The sequence below is a fragment of the Culex quinquefasciatus genome, chromosome 2, assembly GCF_015732765.1.
Source record: "Culex quinquefasciatus strain JHB chromosome 2, VPISU_Cqui_1.0_pri_paternal, whole genome shotgun sequence".
Taxonomy (NCBI): Eukaryota; Metazoa; Arthropoda; class Insecta; order Diptera; family Culicidae; genus Culex; species Culex quinquefasciatus.
Window position 1 is genome coordinate 55,755,392 of NC_051862.1, and position 27,915 is coordinate 55,783,306.

Below are 27,915 nucleotides of genomic sequence, written 5' to 3' on the forward strand. Positions count from 1 at the left end.
ATTCATAACCGGACTAGAACTTTTAACACTTTCACCCGTACTATCACTACTTTCAGTTTCACTCTCAGTACCCGATGATTCCGTAGCACTGGTCTCAGATGAGGTCAAGAAAATTTCCTCTTCTTCTTCAGCCATAGTGTCCTTTTTCACTTAATCTTTCACAAGCACAATTTAAAAAAATAAATAAATAAATAAGATAAAAATGATTGAATAGATTTCCAAATCACTCACACAACAAATTATACTTTTCTGGCAAAAACTGTTTACATGAACGATACTTTGAGAATCGGCCTTCATCCTGCTTCATTTCCAAATCCACCATTTACTAGAATTAAAATTATAAATATTCATGCAAAATTCTAAAAGTTCTAATGTTTTTTGGTAAGAATCAGTCAGACAAGAATCAACCTCCGATAAATCGTTACTCCTCGGGGTCATAGGGCGTCATCGTCAGTGACTCAGCGCTGTTTCCAGGTTATCAAGACCGAATTCGAGATCCAATCAAGATCCTATTACTGACCGTCATCGTCTAGGACTCAAGTCTCCAGCGAGGCCGGTTTCCTCCTGCATAACTTCTTCTTTTTTATTTTTTCTTCTTAAAATAGTTAAATTCATGCAAATTCAAATTCATCGTTTATTTACAGCCAAAAAATCATATATACAAACGTACAAAATATACAAAATTTCCTCCCATCACTTCTCGTATTGAAAATATTTACAAAGAATTCTCATGATCACTTCAACCTCAACTACATCTGGGAGAAAAATCAAAATTAATCCCCATCAAAACGATCTATTCACAATTTATGTTTCAAATTTATCACTTTTCTTCAATTCTTGTGTGTGTACACTATTCCATCGTTGGTGATCTCTTGAATTGATCACATAATCCTAGAAAATCAAAATCAGGAGAAAATATATGATTAGTTCAAAATTATGTACAAAATTTACAAAATTTTCCACGTTCAGGGTTATTTACAATTCCAATTGCAAATTATTTACAATTATAACTAAATATTAGTATATTATTTACAAAATTCTAAAATTAGTGTATTATTTACAAGTTTCTAAAGCTAGGGAAATTATTTACAAAAATCCAAAGAATAGGAAAATTATTTACAACAGCGAAGAATTAGAAGATTACAAATTAAATGTACAAAATCTTCTTTTATTTCACAAAAAGCAACGCTGAAAAATCCTTTTCAAAATGGCTGATTGTTCAGAAGACACTGGTAATTGATTCTGCTGTACTTTTATTAACGTTGGGCGCCATTTTGTCACCTCCCCATTTCCGGGGAAAGTGCGAGCATGAGACAAGATGGAGTACTATTGAGTAGCAGGAGTACCATTTCCTGCACAGATGCAATAGAACACAGCAAACAATAAAAATGGGTCGAATTCCAACAGAATCCCAGATAATCAACCAGCCCTCCCAAGACAAGGATAAATTCAACCTACACAGAAATAAAAGAGGGATTTTAGCGTACTTACATCTATATTGGCGAACTAAACCTAGTTGGCGTCCTTAAAACTAGAGTTGCGGGTGTAAACCTGTGTGTGTGTGTGACCCCGTGTATCCCTCGACGATCCGGAACAACGTTGCTGCCCGGGCAGAACCCAGCTTGGTCACCGGCGAGAACGCCGGCCATCCGGTGCATTTGCCCCGCCGTCCAGTCGGCAGGAATGCACAGCAGCGCACTGCTCCACACCACGGCTCCAGCCATGATGGAATTTAGCTTGCGAAACAGGAAATGAAGGCCTGCACAATGGCAGACAGAACAATTAGAACACATTCGACGATCAAAAGCACATTTTGGGACTTATTTTAGAGACGGGTTCACAGCTGAATCTTACCGATCTCAAATTATCCAACTACTCCAGCATGGCCATGCTTTCCATGCTGATAGTAGACGCCACCTCACTAGACACGGAAAACGGTACAAAAAACACCAATTAGCACAAATTAAACACACGAGGGAGGGTCGTCACTCTACCTCTCCACCGCGACCAATTTTCGGTATCGCGGCACCTCGCACTCCAGTGCGGTTAATTTTCCACGCCGATACTTATCCTAGGCGAAACAACGAAAATTACAAATCTGTCTCAAAACCACAAAATCCGCGAAATTACACTGGTGAGACGGTTTATACCACAAGAAAACACAATTAGCTAAACTTCTGCTGGCCAATCGTCTGGCGGAACACTTGACGGGTCGACGATCGAGGCGGTCTCTTTGATGCTTAACCAGTGACTGATGATGATCTGCGGGCGACGATCGGCTATATTGGTTCGCCGATCGCGCCGCGTGTTATCTCTCACGGCTCTAGTTGGCGTCGGCCGATAAGAGATTAGAGAGTGAGTGCCGGGGCGTCGCCAGGGTGGCTGCTCGACTTGATTTCCCTCGGGAAATTAGTTTGATGCTGGCATGGTTGATGTTGGTCCGGTTTGTTGAAGTGGTTTTTACATGAGACATGATTTCTGTGTTTGTGCTAAATGTGCTCACGTGCTAGGGTAATCAATCAATGATCGGCCTTCGATTTTTAAATTGCCCAATATCATGTGCATGTGTTCCCTATGTGCGTGCAGTTCACTGGGAGATTACGCGCTCGCGAGAGTAAACGCGCAATCAGCATCGATCGGCTGCTGGGAAGCCGCGATCGATGATGATGATGATGGTTCTTGGCTTCTTGTTTGTGTTGTAAGTGTAGTGGTTTTATAAAAAATTCTAGAAGACAAAAGATCAAATTTTGCCCTGATTGGGATGGCTTAGGGCACTCTTCTTATTATTCGCAGACTTCTACTGTTGCGATGGTACACTGCAGCAGGCAGGTTACAACCTTTCCAACGAGTCTAAAACATTGAAGATCTGGCAACCCTGTCTCGAGATATGGTCCCTTAAGTGATATGATGTACTTTTTTGAAGCCGGATCTCACTTAAATGTATGTAAACTATGTCCAGATCCACCATCCGACCCATTGTTGGTTAGGTTATCAAAAGACCTTTCCAACGAGTGCAAAATATTGAAGATCTGGCAACCCTGTCTCGAGATATGGCCACTTAAGTGATATTGATGTACTTTTTTGAAGCCGGATCTCACTTAAATGTATGTAAACTATGTCCAGATCCACCATCCGACCCATTGTTGGTTAGGTTATCAAAAGACCTTTCCAACGAGTGCAAAATATTGAAGATCTGGCAACCCTGTCTCGAGATAGGGCCACTTAAGTGATATCGATGTACTTTTTGGAAGCCGGATCTAAAAAATAGATGAAACTTGTGTACAGCCATTGTTGTGAGGAAGGCTCCAACCACATAGGTGGATTAAGTTAGTTTTTTATTTTAAACCGGCATTTTTAAAATGTTGGGGGTAATTTGATCCCCCTTTCAACATTTTGAAGAAATCTTAAGCAAAATGTTTCTTATTCACCCAAACTTTTAATTTTCTATAAGTTACAGCAATTTTACATTAAACCTGTATGTTTGTGTTCAAAATATAACATGTTTAGCATGCAAAATATTTAAAAACTTAAAATTTTCTTTTTTAGATCAAAATTGAGCATGTTTATAAAAGCTGGTAATTTTTGTTTACAAAACTTTTGAAAAATGGTTCAAACTGCAGTAAGTTATGTACAACTATACTAAAGGAAACTATGTACGAAAACCCAGCCCAATTATTTAATCTTGAGGCTGATTCCAGTGACTGTAAAAATGCAGGGATCAAGTCTCCCTAAACGCAATTTTTTAAACAATTGATTGTAAAAATAGTATGACGATAAATTTAACGTCAAATGCGTAAGGATTTTGAGTTGATATGTTTATCAAACAATTCATGTTTAAAAAATGTTTTTTTGAATTTTTTTTCAGTGTTTTTTATACTTATCAAGTCTTTCCACTCTCCCCTACTTATCTTGTTTTATTTATTTTGACATTTATTGTTTTCATTTAAATATTTACTTATATTTTTTCAATTTATTTTATATTGGTTGTTTAAGACTTTTTCTAGAAAAATGATTTTCTTTTGCCCACATGCTGGTTTTCGTAATTACCTAGGCACTATTCGATTTGTTTGTATTTTTCACAAAGCAAAATGTTATACATACCACTTTTTTCTGCATACTTAGTTTGTCAATTTATTTGATTGGATAAATTATTGGATAAATAATACAAAAACAATAAAAAACAATTGATTAAAGAAAAAAAGTACATTTTCTCAAAACTCATGCAAAGCTACCTGACAAAAATTATATCATGAATCCCAAGATTTTCTTTAAATATTTTAATCTTTGTTTTTCCAATGCACAGTGCAATCCATGAATTTTCAGATGAAATTATTAAAATTTTCTTATCAAAAACACCTGCCTTCAAATATGTTAACATGTTTGTGCAATTTCTAAAATTGGTATTTAGGTGACGACTTTCATAACAGCCATAATTTTTCAAAAGACGATACAAATTTTCTTCGTTCACAAAATTTTCAAAAAAAAATCCTTCTACAAGTTGTTTGCATTAGTTCCGTGCACGCGTTGATACTTTTTTAGTAATGATTTTTTTTTTCTTCTTTGTAATGTTATGAAAATCATAATAATCAATGATCGTTAACCCGGAAGTCAATGATTACTCCACAAAATTATCCAGTTTTTGAGATCCATTTGATTCAGATCAAAAAATCTTTTATTGGTTCATTTGGGTGCAAAAATTTGTAAAATTTAATTTTATTTATGATCAATTTTCCTTCAAATTATTGACGGGTTCACCATGAATAAAAGAGAAATAATTTTCATTTCCATTTTCCAATATTGATTGCAATGGTTATACTTTATAGCAACATTCTTATAACAAATGTGAAACAATTTGATGATCTGAAATGAAGCAAAATGCCATAATTGCTACCAAATTTAATTCCACTCTGATAAATTATTTTTTTCTTAAACCACATAAACCACTCAAATTGAAAGCAAATTTGCAAGACGTGATGAGTGAACGGACAAAAGTGAGCAAATAGCATGAGAAACGCTCTCAATCAGAAGCAGTCGTCACAATGGTCGAATCGGGTTGGGTTGGGTTCGGGAAATGAATGGGGGGGAAATCCTCTCTCTTTTTCTCGTTAGGCAGCAGCCACACAGCACACAATGTGGCAGGCTCGTCGGGCTGGAAAAAAGTTTTGTACTCGAGCAAAAAAAGAGAGAGAGGGAAAAAAGGTAAGCAAAAAAGCTTTCTAATACAAGTTTCACTGGGTCTGGTTGAGAAGAATAGGAGAAAAAGAAGAAGAAGATGAGAAGAAGAGTAAACTTTTGTTGTTTGCCAAGTTTCGTCCTTTTTTTGTTGTTGTTGCCTGACGCTTTCGCTGAACGAATTTGGCTGTTTTGTGTGAGCAAAGTACTTTTCGGAAGGAGTCTGTTAAAAAACGAAACAAGAAACATGAAACGAGTATGTGTGGGAGGGTAGGATTGTGTGTTGGTAAGTGTCAGCTGATGGCGTGGGTGGCTAGTTAAAGCGCAAACAAGTTGGGAAGTTTTTAAATTTATGATGCTTGAAGGAGAAATTTGAAATTTGATATCCCAAAGGAAGTGTTTCTTGTGTAGGTGAGTAACATTTATGACCATCTGTTTTTGGGGAGACAAACATGGGAAATTTGGAATTCATTCACATTGTAAGATGAGTTTTTCGTCCCTTCCCTACACAGGTTTTATATTTGAAAATTTTATTATATAAAATTAAAAAAGTTTTTTTAAACGTTCTGATAGCCATTTACTACCATTCATTAATAAAAAAAATCTTTGTAACGAAACAATGTTTTACTTATTTTGGGTTTAGAAATAGTTCAGGACATGAAAATAAAAATATACCAAGCTTTATGGTAATTATGGTTTTGGATTGAATAGTTGTCCCAGTTGTTCACATAAAAAAAGTATTTTGATGCTCACAAATTATATATATATATATATAAAAAAAAACAAAACAAAAAAACAACATCCATCCGGGAAAATTTCATTTAATTTCAGGAGATAATTTGAAAAAAAAAAAACGTTAAGTCAAAAACTAAAATCTGGTTGGCACCCGGAATTTAACTCTGTTTTGGCCTAGTAATAATTTTCTTTTTTTTTAATATCCAAGTTTGAGTAATTTTTATGTTCTAATTTGCAATCGATAATGACTACAATTATTATTTGCCCTGATACACAGTGTTAACTAACAGGATATCGATTCAATAAAATTTAAATAACAATTACAATTAAAATATTAAAAAAAATATGTTTCTTGTGTAGGTGAGAAACATTTATGACCATCTGTTTTTGGGCGACAAACATAAGAAATTTGGAATTCATTCTCATTGTAAGATGATTTTTTCTTCCCTTCCCTACAAAGGATTTAAATTTGAAAATTTTATTATATAAAATTGAAAAAGTCTTTTTAAACGTTCTGATAGCCATTTCAGGAAAAAAAATCTTTGAAACGAAACAATGTTTTACTTATTTTGGGTTTAGAAATAGTTCAGGACATGAAAATAAAAATATACCCAAGCTTTATGGCAATTATGGTTTTGGATTGAATAGTTGTTCCAAATGTTTACATAAAAAAAGTATTTTGATGCTCACAAATTATATATATAAAAAAAAAACAAAACAAAACAAAAAAACAACATACATCCGGGAAAATTTCATTTGATTTCAGGAGATAATTTGAGCATGAGCATGAGCATGAGCATGATTGACTGCCAATGAGCTGCTACTCCGTTATTGACAGATCAGCTGAAGTTAAACATTGAATCAAAAATTATCAGTGGGAGCCAACCATCCGTTCACTGTTTAACCTCTGAAGATCCCTACTTTATGAGTCAATACCGGCGCCCTCCCAAGAAGCCTGCAGTTCAACGAAAGGGAGGAATGTTAGTCCGATAGTTGAAGTTGCAGACTCATCAAGCACATAGTTTTTCGCTATATGCTTGTTGATACCGCTTGAGACTGTTCAATCCACAGCATCTCCTTCAAGCATCACGAGATTATTATTTTTTTGGGTTAGTAGGATAAGGCTTTTCGATGCCTCCCGAGCTACGACGCTATGGGGAGGACTTTCATAACAGACCCGTCGGCGAGCCTTCCGAGCAACGATGCTATGGGAAGGTCTTTCTGGTTAACACACAAAATCACTCACACACAGTTATTTTGCTCCACTATTAACTCAACGATCCAAATTGTCAGTGCGTCTTTCGATCATTATTTAGAAATGGCTTTTTCACCGCAAAAAATAAAACCTTATTCGAAAAATTTAAACACAATCCACCCGACGCCGTGCCTTCCGATCAACGATAATATAGGAAGGGCTTTGAAAATCACAAAAAATCTTTTCACTCCGAATATTTTTTTACGACCACGCGCTCGCTTTGCCAATTATACACTTTTTGATTTCAGGAAATAATTTAAAAAAAGGAAAGTCAAAAACTAAAATCTGGTTGCCACCCGGAATTTTACTCAGTTTTGTCCAAGTAATAATTTTCTTTTTTTTAATATCCAAGTTTGAGCAATTTTTATGTTCTAATTTGCAAACGATAATGACTACAATTATTATTTGCCCAGATACACAGTGTAAACTAACAAGATATCGTTTCAATAAAATTTAAATAACAATTACAATTAAAATATTAAAAAAAATCTAATTAAAAAAATTTAATGAAAGAAATATGAAAATAATTTTGAAGTTTTGAATCATTCCTAACATTTGAAGATTAAAATAAATGTTCATGTCTTCAAAATGTTAGGTAAGGATAAAAAAAGTAAGAGGAAACATCATTTAAGGGGTTACATACATGTATATCGGCAAAAAAGTCGGAGGTTAGTATCAGCACTAGCGTGGTTCACGTTTCTATGAAAAAGACAAAAGTTGTTATTTTGTCTTGCATCAACCGGAATTTCGTTCTTTTATGTCCCCAGAAGCACTCCTGAAAATTTGAGCCCATTTGGTAAGGTCTAGGAGCTCCAGTTTTAATTTGAAATTTATATGGGATTTTGATTTATTTTCCATGGGAAACTAACTTTTTTTTACATTGTATTAGGATTGTTTTTTATAAATCGATGAAATGACTTGATTCTTATAGTAGGAGATAGGTTTTGAACTGGGGAACAACTTTGTAGAACATACCAACAAGCTAGGAAGTGACCCTTTAAAGATACAGATACTTTTAGATGGTGGCTGGCCCCTTCAAAAGCCACCATCTGTATCACTTCCTAGCTTGTTGGTATGTTCTACAAAGTTGTTCCCCAGTTCAAAACCTATCTCCTACTATAAGAATCAAGTCATTTCATCGATTTATAAAAAACAATCCTAATACAATGTAAAAAAAAGTTAGTTTCCCATGGAAAATAAATCAAAATCCCATATAAATTTCAAATTAAAACTGGAGCTCCTAGACCTTACCAAATGGGCTCAAATTTTCAGGAGTGCTTCTGGGGACATAAAAGAACGAAATTCCGGTTGATGCAAGACAAAATAACAACTTTTGTCTTTTTCATAGAAACGTGAACCACGCTAGAGCACACACTTCAACTTTTTTTAATTATTTTTTCAGGGCATTAAAATATACATTTTTACCTACTAACAAATCAAATTTGAAGACATTTGGTTGCATCATTGCCGAGATATATCAATTTCAATTTAGCAATTTCAAAAAACGGGTGCCACGATATCTCAACACTGTCTTGACCAAATTGGCTAACAATTTTGATGAAGTCTCGTTAAAGCAATTCCATGTGCATGACGAAGCCCGATTTTCAAAAAGTTTATTTTAAAAAAAGATAAAAATATTTTTTGTGTTTTTCATGAAAAAAACCAAAAGTTTTTGATTTTTTTATTTTTCTAAAAAGCAAATTTAAAAAATTGGGCTACGTCATGCACACGGGATACATCTTGAGAGACTTCACTTCAAATTTCAGCCAATTTGGTCCTTCCCATCTCGAGATATCGTGACACCCGTAAATCAACTCGGGGTTTAGAGAAAAACGCCAACAAAGTTTGACAGCCCGCTTTGCGCATGGCAAAATGTTGAGCTTAAGTCGTCTCTTACTCAGTTTAATCATGAAATATCTTCATGAATCTTTCAGGAGTGATTAATAATCATCCTTTGAGTGGATTTAACAAATATTCTGTGATTTAAAATTTTGTGATTTTCTACATGTATTTAACCCCTTAAGTTTTTTTTAATCATTGAAAATTTAACTAATTGTTTTTGAGCTAAAAACTGTAATATAAAAACTTATTTAATAACACTAAGAAAAAGCAGATTTTACCAAAAAAAAAAAAGTATATGCTCAAACCAACAGCTGCCATTTTTGACGATTTGCAAGTATGTAACCCCTTAAGTCTTAGAAGGAAAGATTAAGGAAATTTTCATATCGCTACGTATTATTTATTCTAGAATCGATTAAAACAACCATATCACTTTAAATATTCAACGCTTTCACTGAGAATATATTTTTTGAAAATCTTGTTAGTTTTAAAGTAAAATGTATTTTAAAAATAACTCACAAAATATCGTTTTTTTCGAAAATATTTTTTTAAATTTGCAATATGGATATCAAACGAAGCGAGATTTTGTTTGCTTTTTCACTTGATTCGAGTTTTTTTTTGTAAAATACAAAAATTTTCACAAAATACCGTATTTTTTCGCAAATACTCAATTTTTCTTAAATTTTCAATATAGGTATCGAACGACGCAAAATTTTGTATGATATAAAGCATACCGATATTGCACATTAAAAAAAAAGTATTTTCGAAGAAACGGTATTTTGTACTTTTTTTTTGTGTTTTCCGAAAAAAACTTCAATAAATTGAAAAAGCATGCAAAATTCCATTTTTTTGAACCCCTGTTGCAAATTATGAAAATTTGAGTATTTTCGAAAACTACGCTATTTTGTGAACAATTTTGATTACATATGTATACTTTGAAACTTATTACATTATCAACAAATATATTTTTAGTGAAAGCAATCATAATTTTACATGATATGGTTGAATTAATCGATTTTTGAAGGATTTTAAAAATTAGATTATCGTTATCGTTCCAGAGAAAGCGATAACCATTCTCGGTATCGCCAGACGATAATATTATCGACGACAATTTTATCGATTAAAAACCTTGAATACATCACATAATTTTGGTATCTGTTATTCCTTAATTCCTTCCTTCCGCTTGTTATTAAATTCAGTTCTTTTTTAACATTTGTAATTCCTTCTTTATTTTTTAATGGTATGCTTTTTCCTTGTTAATGTTTCAAAATTTAATTGTTTCTGAATGATGTTTAAATCAATTAAAAAAAAAAAAACAATAAATAATTATGGAAAATTAGACATAAATCGATTAAACTTGTCACTATTTAATATGTATTTAAAATTTTTAAAGTTAACGTTCTGTTATAAAAAAAATAGAATGATCTTAAAAAAAAGGAAATCTCATCCTCAAAAAGTTTAGTCAAGCTTTTTGCAAAAAAATACATCATTTGATTTCAATAATAACAGCAAAGCATATTTCAATCGATTTTGTGCTTTTGTCATTTAAATTAATTGCCCAACTATTTTTGTACCTTTATAAAATTAATCATTTGTTTAAGAAAATTTCAATCATAGCAATGTAAAATTGATTCACACAATTTTAAGATGGAATGCTGCTTAAGAATTACAGTTCGTTGTCCTTATTTTCTCCACGCTGAGCAAACAAAAAATTTGCTCAACATAACCTTATCCTAATGAAAGCCACCAAACAAAAAAATCTTCATCCCATCTTGCTCGCCGGCCAGAAAACTTTTGATGCCACATTTCCCTGATGGACGACGACATCGTTCTTGTCCGTTTATTCGTGGCCTTGTTGAGATTCCTCAGAGAGCGAGAGAGGTTAAAAAAGGACACCAGCTAACAATACCTTCACAAAAAAGTAGGAAAACGGAGTTTTCCCAGTGAAGGATGAAAAATGGTTCACTGACCACTGCTGCTTCTTTTCGCCAGATGGGAAAACGAAGAAAAATGGTGGAAGAAAAAACTTTTTTTTTTGCTTCTTTTTCGGGTACAAAATTTTTTCTCAACTTTTTTTTTTGTTAGCTTCCAACTGGTTTCGAGTGGATGCAGAGAAGACCATTGTCGGATTTTATATCAACAGGACGGCGTGGGATGAATTTTAATACAATTAATGAACACAGAGAAGCGGCGTGGCGAGTGCTTTTGTGATCGAGTCGAAGATTAATGCTCGGTGAGGTGGAAGGTTGAGATGGGTTTGGACAACGAAGACGGCCGGGGGGAAACTCTAAATTTTATATCGCAAATGGTCAAACATTCCTCGGGGAGGGGATTGGAATGGTTTTTGTCGATGGAACGACTTTTGGTAATTCAATTTGCAGGACGGATTTTTGAGGCTCGATTTTTTGCCATCCTTTGGTGAAGTTCAAGCTTTGAAGAAAACTTCTGGAATGCAGCAAGTGGATTCCATTAGCGGACTTAAAGCGAACAATTTTTTAAGGGTTAAACCATCTAGTTATTCTAATGCTTTTGTAAAGTTCCACCGCCCCTCCTCAGCAGCCATCAAACTCACAAATCACATTTCAAAGCGGATCTCAACCTGACCCATCCAACTCAGCGCGGTGTATCCGCCCATATCGTCATACTTTAAACCAACAGGATAAATCATTCAACAGCCACCCACCCAAGAAGAGCAGGAGGAGAATATTGCCACAAAGAAGCCAAAGACGATGACGACGGCGAACTTCATGAATATTTGATAAATCCTTTCCAGAGAAGACAAGACAGGGGACACGACACCGACCGACGCGCCCCGTGCTGTTGCCTCGAGGATCTTTATTTCGATTTCTGACAGCCAAGTCAAGGCAGGTATCGCGCGGTGACAGCCGAAGGGGAACGAATCTTCAACGGGGGATTTCGGGGGAAAAGTGCTCGTGGAATTTTCCGTTTTCTCTCGGGAGGAAAACCCTGGGAAATTTCCCGGGTTTCCCTTTTCGAGTTAGGGAGGAAATGTATTATAATAATCGTTGAATTTTGGTGCTTCCTTTTTTGCACAGCCTGGTGCACACGGTTTGTATTGTTCTGATTTTTTTATTTGCTTCGACGGATGCAACGACTGAGGAAATGTGAAACCTTGAAATGGGCATTGAGAGTATGTCTCCTAGCGACGGAAACGGGGGATTTTTTTTCATTTTGGATTATGGCACTCACACTAGAGAGGACACGAAGGAAAGTTTTCATTAAAGTCTATTTGAAAAGTCTATTTTCAAGTTCTTGTCCCAAAATTAAACACAATCCATCCAATTTACAGCCAACTCCCAAGCTTCAAAACGATTTGCGCTCAACCTCCTCCCAGTGGGGAATAATCCTTACAACTGAAATTTATCAGTACCACAGCCAATAACGTCGACGATCCTTGGCCATGTTATAATAATAATCCTTGACGTTCCACTTGGCTTACGCTGCCGAAGGGCCTCCCTGAACTGGTGAATCGCAGCAAATCTCTCCGAAATTATCCTGCCATGAATCTTGCTTAAAACAAATACCGTGTAGTATGTGGGGACGAGGCTGCTCGTCTTCGCTTAACGGTAGGGGAAGTTGGGGTGGAATGTTTTCGACTTTTATAATTGAATCTCAATTCAACTCCAATGGTCTTTTTGAAAAACTGATTTTTCAAATTAATTTTAGAATTAAATTTAAAAAACATAAATCAAATGTGCAATCGAAAGCATGTTTTTTTTATTTCGAATGAAGGACCGTTTCGAGTGTTAGTCTTTTTTAGGTTTTCTCTGAATAAAAATGTGATATTGAAAAAAAATATTCGATAAAATCAACACAAATTAAGTCAAAATGAGCCGTTTTGCACCAGACAAGTCTCCATACAAATTTAAGGGCCAACCATAGCAAATATTCGACACTCCAAAAATGTTTTGCAAATATTCGAAAAACTGTATCTTGAGAAGGAATTTTCGGATTGATTTGGTGTCTCGCTAATTCTCTACCTACTCACACGAAATCGTAAAAAGTTGCCCTCTTCGATTTGCAAATCCGATATCCGTTTTTTGATATCTCGTGACGGAGGGGTGGTTACCCCTTCCATTTTTGAACGTGCGAAAAAAGAGGTGTTTTTCAATAATTTGAGATAGAAATTTGGTGTCAAAGGGACTTTTATGTAAAATTAGACGCCCGATTTGACGGTGTACTCAGAATTCAGAAAAAAACGCATTTTTCATCGGAAAAAAAAACACTAAAAAAGTTTTAGAACCTCTGAAATTATCCGTTACTCGACTGTAAACAATGTTGGAATATGTGATTAAAAGCGAAATTTATTGTTATTTACAAAATTTTCATTTTTTCATTTAAAACAAAAAATTTCTTTGTCACGTTCCGTGTTTATTTTTTAAATTAATAGGGCTATTTTTAGAGTGTAACAATGTTCTACAAAGTAGTAAAGCAAACAATAACAAAAAAAAAATACTTATAAACATAAGAGGTTTGTTTATAAGTTTTGCACGAGTTATCGCGATTTTAAGAAAACGAAAGTTGAGCAAAAAAAAAATCTCATTCACATTTTATGAATAGTATTAAAATGCATTTTACACCTCTCCAGTTGTATTGCAATTCGACGTCGTCGTGTTATCTAGTCGCACCCGCCATTTTGACGCTCCAAGAAAAACGCGTTTTAATGTTTGACCTTGAATAAACAAAAACGATAGCACGCAATGTAAAAAATAACAAACACGTTTTGTTTGGCTGACCATTCTGTGCATTGTCCCGAAGTTTGGTTGAAGTTGGTTGCTGGAGTCTCGAGTTATAATTACAAATGTTTACGGTAGTCTAGCTTGAACGTACGTCAAACGCATCCTGACCTGAAATCCCTTTGGCCTTTTGTCGCACTTACATCAATTTTCAGGGAGTGACAAGATAGCACGACAAGATGGAAACTTCTTTCATATGAAAAGTGACAAAAATTTTCGGAGCTCTTTTGGTTTTCATTGAATATCTCAGGATTGAAATCGAATTTTGGGGATCTGGGAAGGTCAAAAGATGAGGCATTGTGAGCTGCACAAAATGGCACTCTAAACTCAATTTGGCCCAAAATGCACGTACGACAAGTTAGCACGACGGCGACGAATTATTATTTTTTTAAATATCTAAGTATTGGTGAACTTTTAACATTTGACATGATATGATTTTAAGCGCAGGAAAATGCATTTCAATTTGTTTTCAGTGAAAAAAAACTTCGATTCCCATAAAAATTTGGAAGTTTCTGAAAAAATATGTTTTTACCCTCTGCTTTTTTGGACCAGACCGGACCGATAATTATTTTTTCGAAGAGCCAGGAAAATATTCCTAAAGTTTTATTGTTAAAGGGGTTTTTACTTAAAATTTGATTTATACTTTAGAAATGAATTCAATATGGACCCCATGGCACGGTGGTTAGCGGCTTCGGCTACCGATCTCTCATCTCTGCTAAGAGGTCAGGGTTCGATTCCCGCCCGTCTCCTCTGGGTGTTCTATGTTTGTCTCGTTTAGTTAGTAAATTCAGTCTGAAAAGACGGTGTGATTGTCTATTAAATATGATCTGTAGAGCTCATAAGCAATTTTCTATCGACTATTTAATGAATTTCGATGGAACACAGTCCAACGATCTCTTAGGTCAAAATAAGCAATTTGGTCTCCATACAAATTTGACTTTAAAAAAAAAATAAGTAGACGGGAAAAATAAGGTAAGTATTTTTAAATTAGTTTTTAATCACGAAAAAAGTGTTTTTTTTTTCGGAGTAGTAGATGGATGAAACTTTTTAAACAAAAAATACGAATGAGATGAAATAATCCCGTTTGTAGTATTTCTTTTTTTAATGACAAAAAGTTGAATCCCCTAAAAATTTGAAAAAAAGTAACACATTTTTTCGATAATTTGCTGAATTCACATGTTAAAAGCATTTTCAAGTTGACATTTCTGAAAAAAAAATCAATGCAAAAACATGAAACCAACCAACCCTGGCAAAAAATAACTAATGGCTAATTTTCTTTTTTTAATATTGAAATAATTGACTGCTGATCGCTGGTATACAGTCTCTCCAGCTTTCAATTATGAGAAAAAATAGTTTTTCTCAGTATAAGCCTTTCTCCAACTGACGATATCTTGGGAAATAATCGGTTGAATTTTTTATGTTGAAAAATATTTCGTAAAACTGTATGCTCCATTAAATAACACTAATTTTTAAACCAGACCTAAGATTTGAAATTGTCCATAAAAATGTGTGTTTTAACTCTTTTCAAAGAATAAAACTGAATTTCTGAAAAGGCAATTAAAAAATAAATAAAATTTGTTATGTTCCGAGGAATTTTATTTTTAGTCCATTAATGTGGTCTAATTTAATGTTTTGCTCGTTACCGTCAGTGGGGGTGACAATGGGTCTGGGGGTGAGATTGGGTCGAAGTGATGTTTTACGGATTTTAGCATTTCTCAGGTTCCTCTCAATGAAACTAAATTCTGTTGAAAGGGTAGTGCAGTGAACGTCTCAAGATGACTTATCTGAAAAAATCTCGCTCCTAGAACAAATCGTCGCCATCGTGCTAACTTGTCATACGTGCATTTTGGGCCAAATTGAGTTAAGAACGCCATTTTGTGCAGCTCACAATGCCTCACCTTTTGACCTTCACAGATCCCCAAAGTTCGATTTCAATCCTGAGATATTCAACAAAAACCGAAAAAACTCCGTGCATTTTTGTCACTTTACATATGAAAGTAGTTTCAATCTTGTCGTGCTATCTTGTCACTCCATGAAAATTGATGTAAGTGCGACAAAAAGCCAAAGGGATTTCAGGCCAGGAAAGTCAGGATGCGTTTGTCGCACGTGCAAGCTAGACTACCGTAAACAATTGTAATTATAACTCGGGATTCCAGCAACCAACTTCAACCAAACTTTGGGACAATGCACAGAATGGTGAGCCAAACAAAACGTGTTTGTTGTTGTTTGCATTGCGTGCTCTCGTTTTTGAATATTCAAGGTCAAACATTAAAACGCGTTTTTCTCGGAACGTCAAAATGGCGGGTGCGACAAGATAGCACGACGACGTCGAAATCCTGTCATTTTGGCAGCTGTCTAATGTTAAGCTACGGCAGAAAGGACCTCTCAGAACAACAACTTTTAATATTTTTGTTGGAATTCATCGAAAAGTACCCAAATGTTTGACAATCTCAACTTAAAACATTGAAGCATGTCAATACGATTCCCTCGAATAAGAGACACTGTTTTTCACATATCTTTGTATTTGAGCATCATTTTAGTTTAATTTGACCAAATTTCACTTTCACTCTAAGGGGCGAGGGTCAATTTTCAAACGATTGGGCATTTATGGTAGAGTTCATCAAACTCCACCATATTTTGGAAAAATTTAGGTAAACTTTTTAAGAACAATTCTACGTTAAGAGATTTTATTTGTTATTTAAATAGTTTTTGTTTTTAAGAAATTATGAGAGTTGTATCGTTTTTTGACCCATAGTCACCCCCACTGACCAGGCCCGTAGCCAGGGGGGGGGCTTCCGGGCTGCAGCCCCCCCCGAAATTTTTTTCAATTTTTTTAAAATTGAACTACCTTAAAAAAATCTTAAATCAATGATTGTGTGTTCTCTTCCCAGAAATAATTTGTAAGATAGAGAATCAAGAATTGATTGATCAAACTAAGTAATTTGCCTGTCCATTGCCGGGCTCAGTTTTTGTAGATTATGGATCCAAAATTTGGATATTTAAAAATTGAGCTGCAGATTTGAACATTGTTCCATTCAGTAACATCTCATTTATCTTGTAGTTTTAGCATTACATTGGTTAGGATGGTCCAAATCTGGGCTTACTTGGGGCTATCCCCTGAAATCAAAGATTTACGCATCACTAGCCTAAGTTCCAAAATTTGAGCTTTTTCTGACCACTGACCACCAAGTTTGGGCAAAATCGTCAAATTGTATGGAGAAAAGCAACTGTTTCAGTTTTTGACCAATGGAAGGCGCAATAACTATCCAGTTCTTATCAATTTTCAGAACTAATATCTTCTTTAAATTTGGAAAAACTTTCCCGAAGACACCTTATTTTTTGGGTTTTTGCTAAAAGTTATTAACCTTCGAAAATAGCAATTTCCGAGCGGACTGCTCTAAGGGGCTACATAGAAATAATTACCGTCATCTGGGGCGAATCGGGACTACAGTCTGAATAGGGACAGCAAAAATCCTTAGATCTTGTTGTCTTATTTTTGATTGTAGAACTTAAGTATGACCCCTGAAGAACCATAAAATAATTTAGAATTTTTGGATTCAATGTGGCGGTCAAAATGGAAGTCAAGAAATATTTCTGGTGTTTTTTTTAAAGGTCTAATAAACCAAATTTCCAGATTTTGCTTTTTGGGTGCTTTTGAAACCGTCAGGGGTATTAAAAAACACCCAAAAAGCAAAAACTTGGTGTATTGGACCATTAAAAAAACAGATGCCGAATTTGATGTTAAAAACAAGCAAATAAAACATGCCGATTTCATTTGTTCCTGATTTGGTTATCCGAAGTCCTTCGAACTTCGGATAATCGAAACTTTGGATAATCGAGGCTTCGGCTAGTCGAATTTGGATTGTAAAATTAATAGCCCTCCTTTATTTGCATTAAAACCTTTAAACTGTTAATACATGTTTTTTCTCTACATTTTTCAAAATTTATCATAATTTCTCAAAAATATTTAGATTTTGTTTTCAAAAACGAAAGCATTTAATATGAAAAACATTTGAGGGAATTTTGACTGTTATCAGAAATACAATTCTAATTTTATCGTTTTGGTTTTAAGAATATGGTTAGTTACATATCTAAGACCTTAGAGAAAAATGCTTGAGAAATATCCTTGTGTATTTTTTTATTACTTTTTACTTTTTAAACCTTTTTTTCCGAAACCACTCGTCCAAAATGCTTTCTTTTGGTCACATTTTTTAGTTTCCACCGTGGCCAATCTCCAATTTTTATTGAATATATCAAAAATCGGAAGATCAACTAAGTGAATACTTATTATCAACTAATTTTCACTTTGTGCATGAGCTTGCGATTTTTAAAGGAAGAAATAAAATGATAAAAATATTCAAAACGTTAAAAAATTTAAGCTTGGATTCAAAAACTCTGAAATTAAATTAATTAAACATCACTTTCAAATTATATAATTTCTGATCAATAATTCATTTTTAAACTATTTAATTTCTATTTTTTGGATTTTACAGATTAGAATTTGCATTTTGAAAATTTTAAAATTTCTTTATTATTTTTTTATAATTTCTTATTTCTGAATATCAATTGTAAATGTTTTCCAAAGTTTATGTTGCCACCTTTTCAAAATGGACCAAAAAACAGAGAACAAATACAATATTTAAAAAAAATAGCTTCACAATTTTAATGGAAATAACTTATTTCGATTAAGTCTTTTTAGGACCAGCGACCAGGTCGGTCCGGAAAACAAATTTGAAATGTTTTTCCTGCTTTGACAATCATATACGACATGTTTGGGCTCGTTTAAAAATATTTAGAATTTTTGTAACATGTCGCGGAACCGCGGAAAGTTTTTTCTCATGAAAAAAGGATTTCGCCATCAGCTAGATATTTTGAAAACTAATGATGCAAAACAACTGTACTGATTTAAAGTGTGTTTTGAACACTTTTAAAATAATAAAACCATAGCTTGTAGTTTTGATTTGTAACCCTCTCAACTTTGGTCAGAGTTTAGTGACATAAACTTCAGAATAATATTCGCAACGGCTAATTGAAGATTTAAAAAATTTTCACTTTCAAATTTCTAAATTTTCATAATTTTTGATTTAAATTTTTTTGGTATAAGACAAAGAAATGCCAGAAATCAAAAATAAAAATATTAAAACATAAAAATTTAAGATAGCAATTCAACAGAATAATATCAAAAATCTGAAATTCCAAAAATTAAAAAATCTACAACTGAAAAATTAATAAAATAATTGATACTTAAGAAATCCTAAACTAAAAAAATATCATTTTAAAATTAAGTAATTCAAAATCCAATAAATTATGTTTTTCAATCTTAATTTTGGATGCTTTAAATATTTTTATGTTTGAATTCTAGTATTCCTAAATTAATTTATATTTACCAGAAAATTAAGTAATTTTGTAATGGCTTTTCCCTTATTTCAGCATTTTTAGATTCAGCGTTTTGATAGTCAGCTTCATGAGGCAATTCTTCAATATTATTTAAGCGAATACATTATTTTCAAACGTTATTTTCAGTCGCATCCATATAAACAAATCAAAATCTCATCAACACATATTGCTCCCGAAGAAATATCAAACGACGCTTTTTGTTTCTGTTCCTTTTCAGCTGCGTACCGCTTAAGAGAAGTCTTTTCGTAAACCTTTTCTTGACCGTTCCTTGAGATTTTTTGTATGGAGTTTTAAGAGTCTCCGTACTACAGGACATTTTTAAAATTTTCGTTTGAAAGTAAAATATAGTTCTTGTAGCAAAATTCAGACTAAGATTTGATTTACAGGAAAAATGTAATTGATTTAAGAATTCTTACATAAAGTATTCTTTACTTTTAAAACAAAAATTTAAGATAATAATTACACATGATAATTTCAAAAAAATCAGAAATTCCAAAAATGAAAAAAATCAAATACATAAAAAATATAAAATAATTCCAACTAAAAAAATCCTTAAATTATAAAAAAAAAATTTTTATCATTTTTAAATAAAGATATTCAAAAAATAATTTTGAATCATTTCAATAAATTATGTTTTAATAATCTTATTTTTTTGATGCTTCGAATATTGGTATGTTTGAATTCAAGTGCAGACTAAGATTAGATTTACAGGATAAAACTAATCAATTTATGAATTCTTACATAAAGTTTTCTTTATTTTTAATTTAGCAACGTTTCGTAAATATAAAATTTCTAAACCATAAAATGTGCAGGATTTTGTTCCTAGAGTCAAGATATTGCTTGAACAAACATCGATTTTAATAAATGGTTACAATCCTAAATTATTAAACATGTATATAGATTAAAATTTTATTAAAAAATTATCTTTAGAATTGAGATCTGATTAATTTTTTTTGTCATGTTTTAAAATTTTATTTTTGCTCAAATTCTGGACCAATTTTCAGAATACAATGAGTAATGAATTTGAGAATGGCGTTTAGTCGGAATATTAAAGTTAAACATGATTCGTTTTGATGTTTGATGCAATCGAGGAAAATTTTAACGGTTACATATGCATTTAAAAATGGTTACATATGCATTATTAACAACTTTTCCAGTGAATATTTTGGCGTTAAAAATTAATTTAATACATTTTATCTAAATTTTTTAACACATTAAAATTAAACACAGGCACTGATTTTTTTTCTTCAAATATATATTTATTAAAGGCCTACACAGAAAAAAAATGTGAATTTACTCGACACGGAAAAAATGAATCACATGTAAACTCAGTTGATGTAAACTTGAGATTCGACGTAATTTTTTTTGTTGCCATGGAGACACTTCAGAAGCTGAAATTTCAACGATTATATTTTTTTATTTTTCATTAAAATTATTTATTTTTGAGAGCACCAGGAGCTTCGCAAAATATAAAATGGCTTCAATAGCTTAGAACAATTAAAATAAAACATTGTTTAAGTTTGTTTATAAAATTTTAAGAAAAACAAATATTCCAGTTATGAGTTTTATGTTGTGCTAGAAAAAATGAAAAATGTTAGATAAACCATCACAATTATCACACAGCTGAAAATGTAAATCCAGACGGTTTAAAATTTATCTCAGTATAAAATACAGAAAACATAATACTTATGGTTAGATAAATCGATATTTCTTTAAAAAAAAATTATGCTTTCAAAAATTTGATTCAAGTTAAGTATATTTTAAATTTAGCGACGTTTATCACGAAATTGGATTACAATTAAACAATTCAAGAAAATGTTAAAAAAACACTTTCTCTACTCCTTTAATACAAACTAGCTGTTAAAATAAAGAAAAAAAATGACGAACGAGTTTCTTCAATAAATACATTGATAACTTAATATGAAAATCTTCGAAAACTTTTTTGCATACATTACATTAAAATTTTACAATTCATCTCAATAATTATACCACAAACCAAGTGATGGTATAAATGATTTGCTGATTTTTATACTCCTTGAATTTTTGCACCCAAGCCCCCCCCGAACAAAAATCCTGGCTACGGCCCTGCCACTGACGGTACTTCCGGCATAAACTGTTGATTTAATTTATTAGTGAATTTTTAGATTTAATTTCACAAAACAACTTATTATATTGTCTTCCTCTGTGAGCAGATGCCTCTAGGCGGGCTTTGATCTAAAAATTCACCAGATCAAAAATTTTCAAGCTATTTTTGATTTTTAAAAAGCATTGGAAAAAACAACTTTTGAGATTTAAGACAATTTTACGCTTGATAGTTCGACTTGTTTAGGTGATTTTACCAATGTTTTAAAAAATATATTTTTCTGGGGTCAACTTTGGCTGTGGTTTTTCTATATTATGTGTAAAAACAAGTAGGCAGTAACTTTTGTACTGCCCAGACTCGTCCTCTACCATTTTTAACAATATAAATAATAATGATTTCACTTTTTAAAAAAAAAATAAAAAAAAAATAAAAATAATAAAAAAAAAATAAAAAATGAAAAACTTTCAAAAACAAGCTAATAATTGAAAAGAGGACGTTAAAACATGATGAAACTAGACAATGATTGGAGGTGGTAGGATCAGCCAAATACTATCAGAAAAAATCATAAACTAAACAAGAAAAATGCAAATAAAAGCAGAAAAAATTAAACAAGAAAAAAACTAAATAAGAGAAAAATCATTATCATTAGTTGTTCAAATAGTGAAAATCAGCAAATTGGATGGAGTTAGGAGAGAGTGCTTAACCTGCCAAACATACGAGAATTTCCCCTACTTAGTTTTAAATTCTAGTATATTTTTAAAGTATACTTTGTAAAGTCCCCAAATGGAAAACGCAACACCAACGAAACATTTTGAAAACATAAAATCTAATTCACACTCCGTTCTCCTACCCTTGAACGTGCGTATCTTGGTGAAAGCACACTACTTTCCGAGAAAAAAAAGCTCTTACGACGATTTGGTTAGCGGTTCCCCGATCAGTCGTATCTCACCTCCCCCCACTCACATTCAGACCCCTCACGTGTATGAACGTCTCCCTGCGGTAATTTAGACTCGATGAAGAAAAACCCACTTCGCACATTTGGGCGGACGGGAGCCACATGAAAGACGACACACACGTGGTGGATTGCCCTTGTTTTCCTGGAGGCTACACGACGCTGCTAATATGAAAAATGTGCGCTTGAGCTAGAGCTAGGATCTGGATATTGCCACATTGTGAGCCGCTTTGGAAGTCGTAAAGTGGATCCTGATGGGGGGTTGAGATATGGGGATATGATTTTTACAAAATAACCATCCTAATTTTGGATCTGTGATGAACACCGCGTATTCAACGCGAATTATCATTTATCACTTTCCAGTTGATGAATTTGTCTACCAGGAGCAATCGCTTTCCAAAGTAAAATGTGTCATTTTGAATTTTTCCCGGGTGCGCACTCAATTTTGTCAAGCTTTTTTGTGTTGCCTTCGTAGTTGATCACTGTCAAACTTTGAAATTAAAGGTTTTTTTTTGTAATTTAAGAAATCAAAAGTTTAATGTTCTAATTATTCATCTTTAAAAAATCAATGTTACAAATTATGCAATTTAAAGTAATAATCAAACAGTAAAAACAAATAATCAAATCTCCTTCATGACAAAATATTCAAGACTTCAAAAATCAATTTGTCAATTTGCCAATAACAATCTCATTACGTGTTTGCCCTTGGATGCGAAATGTTTACTTTTTCCTTCCTCAATTTTTTTTGTCGTCGGCGTCGTTATTCGTGAACGTATGTGTGTGTGTGTAGGTGTGCTTATGCTTCCGGGAACAAACATAACCAAAGCTGCTGCTTCTGCTCAAGCCCAAAATACCAACAACAACAAACAAACAAAGTTCACCGTCGACGTCGTTAAAAGCAAACACGATTAAGGTTCAACTGATGGATGAAAAGAGAACGCAAGAAAAACTTACTGAATGTGTGCTTGTGTAAAATTTTGTGTGTGTGTGTGTGTGTGCGTTTACTGAGGAACGCAACATGAAACGTGACACACCCACCAACTTGTGAACACACACACACACACACACGACAGACAACAATAACATCCGAGCACTTCAAAAAAAGAACAAAATTTCGAGTAAAAAAATGATGACGATAGCAACCAGCACTACTTGTTTGTGGGTGGGTGTGTGTGTGTGCGTTTTCCCACCCTTAAGGAAAAATAACCGAAGCTAAAAATCTGTCTTTTGTGAAATAACAGTCTAAAAACATATACGCGCTGATTCGTCAGAAAACAGTGGTGCGTCCAAAATGTGTGACGACGGCGTTCGGAGCACCCAAAATTTGTCAACAGGATTTTTCGCCGGGAAACGGCTTTGAAGTGTAACGATTTGTTTATGTGCGCGTGAAAAGCTTTCGCAAAAATATGCCTCCCGGAGCGGGAAAATCTCTCTTGTGGGGATGTGTTTGTGTGATTTTGTTCACATTCACAGTAATCAAACAGTGATTTTGAAATGCCTAAAGCGGATGAAAATTATGTGGAATTGGAAGCTTGGAGCAATTGAATGGAAATTTTTGTTGGGTAAATAATGGATTTTTTATACGTTGTAAAATGTTTTCGTTCTGAAGATAAAAATTGAAGAGTTGAAGAATTGAAGAATTGAAGAATTGAAGAATTGAAGAATTGAAGAATTGAAGAATTGAAGAATTGAAGAATTGAAGAATTGAAGAATTGAAGAATTGAAGAATTGAAGAATTGAAGAATTGAAGAATTGAAGAATTGAAGAATTGAAGAATTGAAGAATTGAAGAATTGAAGAATTGAAGAATTGAAGAATTGAAGAATTGAAGAATTGAAGAATTGAAGAATTGAAGAATTGAAGAATTGAAGAATTGAAGAATTGAAGAATTGAAGAATTGAAGAATTGAAGAATTGAAGAATTGAAGAATTGAAGAATTGAAGAATTGAAGAATTGAAGAATTGAAGAATTGAAGAATTGAAGAATTGAAGAATTGAAGAATTGAAGAATTGAAGAATTGAAGAATTGAAGAATTGAAGAATTGAAGAATTGAAGAATTGAAGAATTGAAGAATTGAAGAATTGAAGAATTGAAGAATTGAAGAATTGAAGAATTGAAGAATTGAAGAATTGAAGAATTGAAGAATTGAAGAATTGAAGAATTGAAGAATTGAAGAATTGAAGAATTGAAGAATTGAAGAATTGAAGAATTGAAAATTGAAGAATTGAAGAATTGAAGAATTGAAGAATTGAAGAATTGAAGAATTGAAGAATTGAAGAATTGAAGAATTGAAGAATTGAAGAATTGAAGAATTGAAGAATTGAAGAATTGAAGAATTGAAGAATTGAAGAATTGAAGAATTGAAGAATTGAAGAATTGAAGAATTGAAGAATTGAAGAATTGAAGAATTGAAGAATTGAAGAATTGAAGAATTGAAGAATTGAAGAATTGAAGAATTGAAGAATTGAAGAATTGAAGAATTGAAGAATTGAATAATTAAAGAATTGAAAAATTGAATAAATCAAAGTTGTTCTTGCACTTAGACGAAAAAAAATCCAGTATACTTAGAATCACTGTTACAAAAATTACTTCTCCGCCTCAATCACCACTACCCACAAACCAATCAAACAAGCAATTTCCCTAATACCCAATCGCAATCAGCCAAGCTCCCCCTCAACTATTAGCAACTAATTAATCTATTACTCGCCAACTACCCATACAGGCGCGTGCCAATAACAATGTCAACTACTCTTCCCCTCCCCCCCCTCCCCCAACGATCCAGCAGCATTGATTGATAAATGTTCAATCTGTCAAGCCAACCCCATTCTGATTACCCACCGCAGATATTTCTGTCAGAGACACTTTGATTAATCAGCAGCGGCATCAGCATGCGATAGAATTCATGCAGATAAAGGAAGAAAAAGTCGCATGTAAGAGAGACAGGGTGTGTGTGTGGGTGTGTGAATCCTTAGAAGCTGTACACGCGCTGCACAATTCCGTTGCCGTTGTGCTATGTTGTCTTAAAACAACTTCGATTTCCATGAAACTTTGGGGGAAACTAAGGGGAAATTTCGAACCCTATCACCCTATGATATCTCGTGACGGTGGTGTGGAACAATCCCTTTCATTTTTCTGGATTTTTACTAAGACACATTTTTGGAAGATTTGTAGCTTGATACCATAAAAACAATTGGTTTCGAAGAGACTATTGTGTAAAATGTGGCGCACAATTTGATGCCACAATTTGAACTCAGAATTCCCAAAACACGTATTCTTCCTCCAAAAATCGCTGCCATTTCTTGATACTTTTTTTTGCTGTGTAGCCGTTACTTTTGTATAAAAAAAATCACGACTTTGAAAAATTAAGTCTGTTATATAGCAATGGCCAAAATAAAATTAAAAAAATGCCAAAACCACTATTGTTTCAACATTTTTATTTTTAAAACCACTCTATCTTCACAAAGATTGAACTTAGAACCAAGGTCCTGATTGCTCCAAACAGACTGATTCAATCGCGATCACAAATCGAACGTGGCGGAAAACTGCTCTGACTGTTTCCTACCGTTTGTCACTTCCACACCATTCGCTACTGAATACTCTCTCATTGCTCTCCCTCTCACTCCAATCCACAGTGGTCCGTAACCGAAATCTAGCGTGACAAAATTGATAGCGGCCACACGTTAACATTTAGAGCTTTGGTGTCTTCGGGACAAATGATCAGGGTCAATAGGAGCATCTTTTGGTATGGTGGACATTAGGGTGGTGCGAATTTTTATTTTGGCGGGATGACGAGATAGCGCTTTGATGTCTTGAGAAAAGTTGTAGAGAACACCATTCTGAGCAACTTTGCTCAAGAGCACAAAGCTCTATCTTCAAACGGGAAGTTTCTAGAGCCATTTTTGTAATTTAGGTTGAAGTGTTTATGAAAAAATAAGTTTTTTGAATTTATCAAACTCAGGCTTGTGTTGTAGCGAGTTGGTGTCTTCTAGACATTTGTAGAGCTTATCAAAACACATATGTATCTTTCAAGAGAGCAAAAATCGCACCTTTAAAACGAAAGTTATAGCCAAAATAAGACGAAAAAGACTCTGAATAACTCGAAAAGGTGGTAGAGTTTGACCTCGCTCTTAGAAGCAGCTGAAAGTACACATTTTAGAGTACATTCGCTGAAAATATCTCGGGGGTCTTTTTTGTTTAACTTATTTAATCTCAATTTGAAAATGAGCATTTTTTAATCGTTTTTTGCCCATAACTTTTGATAGAATTGACCAACATTCATTTTTCAAGAATAAAAATGTTCATTTTGACAAGCTCTTCAATTGTCTAGAAGGGCTCAAAAATGTTCAAAATGATCTGGTGTTTGTAAAAGAAGAAACAAGTTTTTGCTGAAATATTTCAGGAACTTGCCAAAACTTGTTTCTTCTTTTACAACCACTAATATAATATTGAATGTTTGTCCCTTTTGAAATTTTAGTCTTGATTTGAAAATTTTGAAAATAATGTTTTCCTTTGCATTGCAATATCTCAGCAACTGAAGAAGCAAAATATAGAGAATTTTCTCAGCTTTTCAAAAATATTTTTTTCAAAAGTGTGCAAACATGTGCACTAACTTAAAAAAATGAAAAACTGCGACTATTTTCAAAAAAGTCACCTAAATATTGATTTAACTTGAAAACGGTGCACTTTATCAAAATTTTACTGAAGTACTTTTTGATTGCAAATTTGATTTTACATCGAAAAATGTAGTTGAAAAAATTTTACGACCAATATTTCAATTTTTTCAAAAAATAAGTATTGATTAAAAAATTCATAACTCGGTCAATGATTTTTTTGCACAACCTAGAAATTTCTGAAAAGTTGGCATTTTATGTCCTCTAAAACATATCAAAAAATGAAAAAAATTAAAAATAGTGTCTTTTTTGCAAATCAAGTTTTAGTGATAAAAAGTTAAATAAAAAATCACCTTTTTTTTTACCGTGTATCATTTTTTTCCAGTGTAGTCCGTATCCATACCTACAACTTTGCCGAAGACACCAAATCGATCAAAAAATTCCTTAAAAAGATACAGATTTTTCAATTTTCATCCATCATTTTGCCTTCCTCACTGAGGTAAGGCTATAATCCTGCTCTAAAAATGAACTTTGTATAAAAACGTCCTAGACCCACCTTCATGTATACATATCGACTCAGAATCAAAAACTGAACAAATGTCTGTGTGTATGTGTGTGTGTATGTGTGTGTGTATGTGTGTGTGTATGTGTGTGTGTATGTATGTATGTGACCAACAAACTAGCTCATGTTTCTCAGCACTGGCTGAACCGATTTGACCCGAACCTGTTGCATTCGACTTGGTTTAGGGTCCCATAGATCGAGTTTTATACAGATTGAAGTTTCGATAAGTAGTTCAAAAGTTATGTATAAACATGTGTTTTCACATATATCCGGATCTCACTTAAATGTATGTAAACTATGTCCGGATCCACCATCCGACCCATCGTTGGATAGGTTATCAAAAGACCTTTCCAAAAAGTCCAAAACATTGAAGATCTGGCAACCCTGTCTCGAGATATGGCCATTTAAGTGATATTTATGTACTTTTTTGTAGCCGGATCTCACTTAAATGTATGTAAACTATGTCCAGATCCACCATCCGACCCATCGTTGGATAGGTTATCAAAAGACCTTTCCAACGAGTCCAAAACATTGAAGATCTGGCAACCCTGTCT

At 33.4% G+C, this 27,915-nt stretch overlaps 1 protein-coding gene and 1 long non-coding RNA gene across 5 annotated transcripts in view; both read right to left on the reverse strand.

The window, feature by feature from the left end:
* The window catches only part of LOC6039660 (alpha-catulin), a 289,120-nt gene that overhangs the window by 249,851 nt on the left and 11,354 nt on the right, over positions 1-27,915 (reverse strand). The window lies entirely within an intron of this gene.
* LOC119767150 lies at positions 653-2,265 on the reverse strand. Its single transcript, XR_005277359.1, has 5 exons — positions 2,131-2,265; positions 1,995-2,071; positions 1,855-1,921; positions 1,492-1,759; positions 653-891 (listed from the first exon to the last, which is right to left on the reverse strand). It is a non-coding gene; the product is annotated as an uncharacterized LOC119767150 (long non-coding RNA).